General features: G+C 47.6%; 1 protein-coding gene across 10 annotated transcripts in view; it reads right to left on the bottom strand.

Annotated features, from left to right (window-relative positions):
• Positions 1–8,513, bottom strand: part of STRBP (spermatid perinuclear RNA binding protein) — a 125,162-nt gene extending 116,649 nt beyond the window's left edge. For 6 of the 10 annotated variants that reach the window (XM_081067059.1, XM_081067066.1, XM_081067056.1 and 3 more), the window contains exon 1: positions 8,360–8,513. The gene's annotated coding sequence lies outside the window, so the exon portion shown is untranslated. Of the gene's footprint in view, positions 1–8,039; positions 8,314–8,359 lie in introns of those variants that run through there. The other 4 variants (XM_081067060.1, XM_081067058.1, XM_081067067.1 and 1 more) reach the window with 3 other exon arrangements.
• Positions 8,514–8,933: the final 420 nt, after the last annotated feature.

Genomic DNA, 8,933 nt, shown 5'->3' on the forward strand with positions numbered 1-8,933 from the left:
GAAAAAGGACGGGATCCACGCCCATAAGGCCCTTGGCAGGACTTGGCCTTCTCCTCTAAGCAAGACAGGGTCTCACTGGAGGCTCTGACCAGAAGGACACAAAATCTGATTCACCTGTTTTAAGAGATCATTCCTGGTACAATACTGACAACTATAAGGAGGCAAGAGAAAAACAAGGCTACTGCAATAATTCGGAAGAGCTGATGCAGACTTAAATCAATAGAGGTGATGAAAAGAGGTCAGGGTCTGGATATAGTTTGAAGATGTAACTGGCAAGATTTCCTGATGTGTTGGATGTGGTTTGTGAAAGAGTCAAGGACGGCTCCAAGTTTTGGCCTGAGCAACTGGAAAGATGGAGGAAGGTGCTATTTATGAAGATGTGGAAGACAACAAGAGGGGCAAAGGAAGATGGGATAAGGTAAAAGATCCGGAGTTTGGTTTGGGACAAGTTCAATTTGAGATGCCAATAAAATATGAATTTTAAAATGTCAAAGTAGGCAGTAGGATATACCAGCCTGGAGTTTCAGAGACAAACTGGCAGTCCTCAGCACATACACGGTACTGAAAGCCCTGAGACGAGATGGGATCACCAAGGGAATGGAAATAAAGAGCACAAATGCAAGGGGGTGGTCCAGTATGAAGAGGTAGGAGTAATGAGGAAGAACCAACAAAGGAGACGGCAGAGAAGCTAGGGAGGTAGACGGAAGGGCAGCAGTGTCTCTGGTGTCCTGGAAACCAGAGCAGAAAGTATTTCAAGGAAGGATGCATCCACTGCACCAACGGCTGCTAACACGTCAAATAAGAAGCAAACGTGGTGGTTTTGATAAAAGCAGTCTCAGAATGATGGGGTTGAAAGTCTCATCAGAGTAGGTTCAGGAGAACAGGAGAACAAGAAGCTGAGAAATTGGTTTGTAGCTGGCAGAGACAGTGTGGTCAATAAAGGGTTGTTTAAGAAATATAGATGTATGCTGACTGAAATGAGCCAGTAGACAGGAGAAAAATGATGTTACAGAGAGAGGGAGAGGACGGATATGATTTCAATTGATACAGAATTTCACCAGAAGAGTCCAACAGCCCAATGAAGAGAAATTTCACTAGGTTAGTGGGCAATGATTGCAGAGCATGTTACTCTTTGTGACACTAAAGAATAGAGAGGGACAACCCATAATTCTAACTCACAGGCCATAGGAGACTCTGAGGAGAGGCTGTATCATGTACTGAGGACCTTCATGTTAGGCATTTTATATGTTATTTCATTTAAGCTCAAAATAACTTCATGAGGTATTATCTTTATGTTACAGATAAGGAACGAGAAGCTCAGAGAGAGCTAGTAATTTGATTAACGCACAAAGCTGGTGAGGGGTAGAGCTATGTTTCAAATCCAGCTCCTTCTGAGTATTAGATAAGAAGTTGTTAATTTAGGGGGTTAAAATAGTTTTGTGGTTATGTTTTTTTTTAGGTTCTTATCTGTTAGAAATTCATACTGAAGTATTTATGGATGAAAGTATATGATGTCCAAGATATGCTGTAAATGTTCCCAAAAACAAAAATTCAGGGATAGATAAACTAGGCAGCAAAATGCTGGTACCTGCTGAAGCTAGTTGATGGATATGTGGAAGTTCACTGTTCTGTGTACATTTGAAAAGGCCACGATAAAAAACAAAAACCCAGAGCATTCCAAGCCAACCTTTCTTATTACTTCAAAGCCTACCCTTAATTTCTCCTCAATCTTCCCTTCAAAAATATGTTATGTGCTTCACAGCTTACAAATAATGTTCTTATCTTCTTTAATCCTCACTGTAACTCTACTCTGTAAATTAGGGGTTTTATTCCAATTTTATACATGAGGAGAAAGATTTACAACTAACCAGATAGCAGGATCAGACCTCCAAGCCAAGTCTTCTAGCGTCAAAAACACTCTTCCACTACCCAATACAGCCACCAGGGCTGTATACAGGGTGTTCTCTGGACACTCCTATAAGGGGACACCACCAAGTGCTAGTTCTTTGCCTCAAAGTCGCCACTATTGCATAATCCTAGGACTGAGTTTCCTAGGAAGGACAAGCATTATTCCAGGCAGTCTTGTACTTGAAAAGACTTGAACTCTAGGGCTTGATTAAAAGAGGCAGGTTTCAAATTTGCCCCGCCATCAACCTTGCCAAATTTGAGGACTAACAGGAATCTGATGTCCAACCTCTGAAAGGGTTGCACCTATCTCTGTTTTAGAGTCAACTCTGTGCCTCCATTTCTCCAAATATAACATTATGTTACTCACCTACATTACACAGCTATCATTAGGACCAAAGTCCAGGTATGTGAACTCTGAGTTCTAGAAATAAAGGACACTACTAAACAATAATACTGACCAATTTCAAAAGCCGATTCTGTATAGTTCCACATTTACCACAACGCTGACATATCAGAAAGCATCAGTCAATACTTACTTTTAAGATACCATGTTTTTAAAAGCCTCATCACTAATGTTTGGTATCTGTTCTTCCATGCTAACCTTGATATTATAAACTTACTTACAGCTTACTTCAAAAACAACTGAAAATATGCATATTAAGAGCTCCAGGTGTTTATTCTCTCCAGCTGTTAACCTACATTATCAAAATTGCAGCACCTTTCCCCTCTAGTTCAATAGCTGTGCTAACGAAAACTGACTTGTCCAGAGTTACTTAAGTCAAGAGCTACCCAGTATCCAATACTTCATTAAGTTAAAATGTAGCTTGCCTACATTTTAGTAACTATATGTATATGTAAGTGCCTAAGCTGTACAAAAGCCTATGATCAGATGCAATGTTTGAGGAGTTTAAGATTTACTTGGAATTAGAAACATTGTAAGAATGAACTGCCACCATGTAACCTTTTAAAAACAAACCACTTCGTTATCAGGTCACTACCTAGCTGTCATAAAATGGACTGAGTTTCAGCTAGGCTGACAGAATGTAGTTAACCAAAGTTACAGACTCCATTTTCACATTAAGGGCCAATCTATCTAGAGAATGATCCATTCTTTATTCCAAAATTATTATTAAGCCCTACCAAGAAATCGCAGGTCTGGCACAAAACACACCTTTGAGCCTAGAGTCAATGCATGTTTGCTGAATTAAAATGGCAAAACAAGTTAAAAAGCACACTTAAAAACAAAATCTAGATAGACCCTTTTAGGACAATAACTACATGCTTTGTGTCAACAGTATTAATATGGTTAAATTCAATTCATAAACAAAGTGCTGATCTGCTCAGTAACATATTGTGAAAAACCCCAGCACCTGGAAAACTGCAAAGAACAGGAAATTCTGCAGGTGCAGTAAGAAACTACATCTTTTCCATGACCCAGAAACGCCTCAGAATTTATTACACAACCTGCTGCAGAATTCTCACTTTTCAAATGGAAATGAAGTCACACAATGCAAGGCTGTGATTTTATTACTGATATAATCAACTGTACCCTTTCAAATTGTGCTGAAGTTAACTAAAGAAAGCAGATGTTCTACATAGTGTTAGTTAAGTCAGAAGTTAAGAGCATTTGAAGAAAAAATAACTAAAATTTAAGACTGCTTCATTCATCAGCAACACACGTATCTGGAATGTCTTTTGTGATACAGATACCATACTTCTCAAAAATGATACACTTTAAAGACTCTTAAGAGAAGAAATAACTCAAACTGGGCATGAAAGTCATTTGGTCAAATCAGGTCATTTGGTCATCTCACTATTCAATGCAAGACCTAAAAGTTGAAGATTTATATATCCTCCAGGTTCAAACACTTAAATATTTTTACCACCACTAACCTGGTCTCATTACTTGATTCTTTTCTGTTTTCATTGACATAGAAATTTAATTTACATCTCTCAGTAAACAGTTTTCTAAAATTAGACTGGATTATGAAGCCTCTCATAATTATCTGTCAGAAACAATTTTTCTACAGCTAAACAAATTTTTTAAAACAATCAATTTTCCAATAAAAGGAATGAAAAACACAAGAGCAGTAAGATGGGTAATGGTGTCCAAACGTTGTTATATAAGAGAATAAACTATTAAGAGTGGACTGGCTAGCACAGAAAGACTACTATCAGGGCTGGGCATTACCAAGCTCAAGCAAACTAACATCTAATAAAACAACTTATTATGTACATTTTTGCCATAGCCATCATGACCAGCATCTGGAGGCGTTTTACAACTAAGAAACCAAACACATTTAAAAAGCATTTAAAACTCAGCCCCCCTCTTAAATAGAGCATAACCTGTCAATGGACTTGGAAATTCAAATGGATGGGTAATTATTTGATAACTGAAGTGAAAAAAAGGAAAAAGTATTCAATAAACCTGAAAAAGGATAGATTTCCCCTTTTCAGGAAAGGGATAGCTCTATTTTTTCTGTTTAAGTCACTTAGAATTAAACAATTTTCTGCAAAATACACAGAAAAATATTGTTTATTATACCTGATTTACGAATTGAATTCACTGAGTGACAGAAGTACTCTGTCTATGGAAATTAAGGCTTAGAAAAATCTTGAGCTAAAGCTAGAACCCAGAATGTCTCTCACAAGCTTCTGCTCGGCTCAAGAATTCAAATAGGCACCAACGCTTGGCTGCAGAAAGGAACCAGGAAAGATAAGCAGACAGGAGAGCAAAGAATGAACAAACTTCAATTTGCAGACAACTCTGATATTCACAGAAGTTTCATCTCTATCCAAGTTTCTCACTACAAATTAACCCACTTAATGCCAAAATCTGAAGTTCTAATTATTATTTGATCAGGCTAAAAGGAAAAAATGAACTAAAGAAATAACATCTAACCCTGTATTTACATAGTTCTAATCTTCCTGAAAGACTTAAACTTGTTTTATATAAACCATCTCAATTCTCATGGGAGGTAGATAAAGAGTCAGGTTTCTGGAGGAGAAACAAGCACAAAGGGATTAAGTATCTTGTCCAGCAAGCCCCAGTGAAAATAAAACCAGACCCAATTATTTAGCCTACAAAGTCTAAATAATCTTCTTTCCTTGGTTCATAAATTAGGGTAGTATTTTAAACTGCCTACAAATTATCCCAAACCATAGAACTTCACAGAACAATACATATGATCAGAACACTATGCCAAAATTGAGTAGTCTGAGCAAGAAAGTACTGCTTGCCCCAAGTCAATAAAATGAACTAACACAATGGACTTAAAAAATACAAGAGGAAACAATAGCCATATTGGAGATAATTTTCAAAGGTCACTCTATTCATCGTATATCCTCCTGCTGAAATTCTCTGCCAGGAAGCCAAAGGAGTCACACACGCTCTTTATAATTAAAATCTTTACATACATCAAATCTCAAAATACTGCTAAGAGTTTCAATCAAACGCGTATTATACTCTAGAAACCTTTCCCTCCAAAAACAAAATCTCTTAGCAATGCCTTCAGAGCATTAATTTTGCTGCCTTCATGATAGACTTCAAATTTGGATTTTAAAAATGATTAGCTTCCAGTTTATTTTTTAAATATTTACATTTACAGAATCAGATTACTTAAAATGTGGTGTTCTGTTCAGCCTTCATTATGTTTAGACAAGATTCCCACTTCCACTCAACCTTATTACTTGAACTTACAATGGCTGTGTTAAGATACTTCCCAAATTGACAAAAGAAGAAAACTAATCAACCCAGAAAGCTTCCCAAGGTACCAAAGAGGACCTTCTATTTGAAATCATACTAGGTACCACATGAAGCCCACAAAGCAATAATTGAAGTTATAATTGACATTATTTCTGCAACATGATGAAATAATTTATTTTTTTCACAAAATCTGACAAGACTGAATTTCCAACTATCAAAAGGGAAATCGTTTTCCAAGATTCCAGAAAACCCTGCATACTTAGGCCGTCTCAAGGCAGTTTGCTTAATCCTTCCAAACCTCAAAGATTCTAACACAAGACGCAGAACACTGAATGAGACCTGCACTGAAATACCTGTGCTCAAACCCCTAACGGTTATTTCCTATGTGTTTGGCAAGCTGACGGCCATATGTCCACACAAACCCAGAAGTCTTTCCTCAGTAAAAGCCAGCACTACACTCCCCAACTCAAGTCAAAATGCCAGAAAATCCAAAAGCCTCCAACTAAATTTTACTTGAACTACTTGGGAGAAAAAGCCAACATCAGTGGATCAGTTATGTACACCCTGAGAGCGAGTTAAGGAGTCCAACAGCTCCGTCCCTGCCACTTCCAGGTGCGGTAGGTACATCACCTCTGCCGCCTCTAGCGTGGGACTCAATGTCTGAAATCGGCCGTTACCCAGAAAGCCCCAGGGTATGGGAGACACTGCACCACGATCCTTCCTCGGACACCAGCCCGTGAACGCTTCTGATGCTGGGCCCCGCTCGCAGTATCTTCACAAAGACACGTGCCCGGCACCTGCTGCAGTCCTGTTTCTAGTCACTCTTGGTGTACTCTTCCTGACCCTCTACGGCTCCTCTGTGCGCCCCCTCCTCGGGCCCACGTGCTAGGACAATACTCCACAAAACACCTCCTCCAAATTTAGGCACCTGCACTGAGCCCTCCGTCATCCCTTCCCCATTCACGGGGTTCTGGAACCAAAACCAGGCTTCACGACCTCTGATCCCAGAAGCACGAACTGTCAGGTGTGGCCAGGGCTCCGTGTCCTCCATTTTCCGTTCACATCAGTCCAGCACCCACAGCACACCCCACACACTCTCCGGTGCCTCTGAATCTGGAATCGAATCCCTGGCCTTTAGTTTTGTTTTATTTTCCCAACCTCTGCACTCTGCCCTTCCTAACACTTCCAGCGACCTAAAAGTTCTGGCCCTTCAATCTCCCGACTCCGTTTCCAACGTGTCCCGCACTTCAGCGCCCGCTCCTCCCGCTCTTTTAAGCAAGGCGCTTTCCCGAGTCTGTCCCCCGGGCAGTCGTGCCCTGCCCCCACCTGCGCAGCCCACTCGCCCCAGCGCCACCGCAACGCTCCGCACAGACACCCCCACCCCGCACCCCCCACCCTGCCTTTCTTACCCCACGACGGGCCCCATCCGCCCCCCCATGCCCTGTCGCCCCCCCTCCGCCGGACAAGCCCGCGCTCCCCGCCTGCATCTGCCGCATCCACACCTGTGTACCTCCCCTTCCCACTTGCGCCCCACGACCTCCCCCTACTGATTTCCCTTCGAACACGCTCCCCCTGGTCCTGCCTTCTCCCCGACTTCCCTCCGCACTTCCTGCCCAGAAACACTTCCTTCCACCGCTCCCCGCCGCCCCTCGGCCTCTCTGCAAACCCCTACCCGCTGACCCTCCGGGTCGCGCACCTGTGCCCTCCACGTCCTGCCCACCCAGAGTTCCCTCCCGTGCGCCCCGCCTCCACCCACACCGCCCGCACCGGCACCGCCGTCTCTCACTCCTCCCGCGCGCCCCCCGCCCCCCCGCCCCCCAGACCCAGGCCCTGCTCCCAGCGCCGCCCCTCACGGAGCCCGGCCGGCCCCCTCACTCGCCGTCCCGCGCCAGGTGCCGTCTGTCCCGCGGCGCGCCCCCCTCCCAGGTCCCCGAGCCCCGGGCCTACCCCACGCGCGCCTCCTGCCCCGACACCTCCGCGCCCTCGCCCGCCCCGTTGCTCCCCACCGGACGCTGCCCCGTTTCCCCTCAGTCCGCCCGGCGGCCGTCCTCCTGTCAGCCCCACGCCGCCTCGCACGCAGCCCGATCGGGACATCTGCTCCTTCCATCCCCCCCTCGAATCCCTGACCTGCTCCCTCCCGTCCCGTCACGCTCGCCCCCGCCTTCCCCAAGGCCCCCCTCAGCCCCTCTCGAGCCCCCAGGCCCTGCCCCCCACCGGCCCGAACGTCCTCCATTGCTCCCGCACCCGCCCGGCCCCCCACGGCCCCCGAGCCCGCCCGAAGGGCCTCCCCCTCCCTCGGGCCGATCCCTCCACCCTCGTGCTCCCCGAATCTGTCCACTCCGTCCGCCCGCCCCCCGACGCCTCTCCCCGCCCCTGCCCCCACTGTCCTCCGGCACCTGCCCAGAGCCCCTCGCCTCTGTCTTACCCAGACCTCCCAGCGCCGGTGCCCACACCGTCCACGCCCTCCCCTCGCCTGGGGCCGGGACCCGTCCCCCAAAGGTGAGGAAAGCTGCCCGCTGCCCTTGCCCGAAGCGACCGCGGCACCGCAGCAGTGGCCACAATGCCAGAGCCACGGGGGCCGGGATTGTTCCCTGCACTCCGCCCCGGCCGCCGCCGCTGCTAAGGACGCACAACAAACAATGCGGGGCCCGGGCCGGCTCCGCCAACCGCCTCAACCGCCGCCTTAACCGCCGCCCGCCAAGGACGGCCCGCCGCGCAGGCGCCTGCCCCGCCGCAGCAGCCTACCCGCGCCTCCGCGCTCTGCCCGGTCCCCGTTCCCGCTCCGCCGCCGCCGCCACCTCGTCAGCCCGCGTCTCCGGCTCCTCAGCCCAGCGGCGGCGGCTGCGGCGGCTGCTGCCCTGGTGGCGCTCGCGGCTCCGGTCTCCGCTCCGGCGGCGGCGGCGGCGAGCACGTGACGACGCCGAGCGCGCCCATTGGCCAGGCCAGGGGGCGGGCCCCGCGGCTGCTGGGGAACGGAAAGCCCGCCCCCTAGCTCGCTGCGCGCCCCCTCCACGCGCACTCTGCCGCACCTGAGAGCGCCGGCCAGCGCCCGCCGCCACCGTGCTGCGCCGCCGCCTGCGCTAACTACGCACCTGGGAGCGCGCAGGGAGCACACGCTGGTGGCGGCCGCATGCACCTGTAAGCGGACGCTTACGTAAACTGCGTCCCCGCCTTCCTCCGGGCGCCAGGCCCCCGCCCGCTGCAGCACCTGAGCCCCGCTGCGCTAGCGGCGTAACTGCTGCGGAGCGGGGACGTGCTGCGCAGGGAAGCGAGCGAAATGCACGGAAACTTCGTAACTTCCCAATATGGGAGCGGCTCC

The sequence above is a fragment of the Rhinolophus hipposideros genome, assembly GCF_964194185.1.
Source record: "Rhinolophus hipposideros genome assembly, chromosome: 11".
Lineage (NCBI taxonomy): Eukaryota > Metazoa > Chordata > Mammalia > Chiroptera > Rhinolophidae > Rhinolophus > Rhinolophus hipposideros.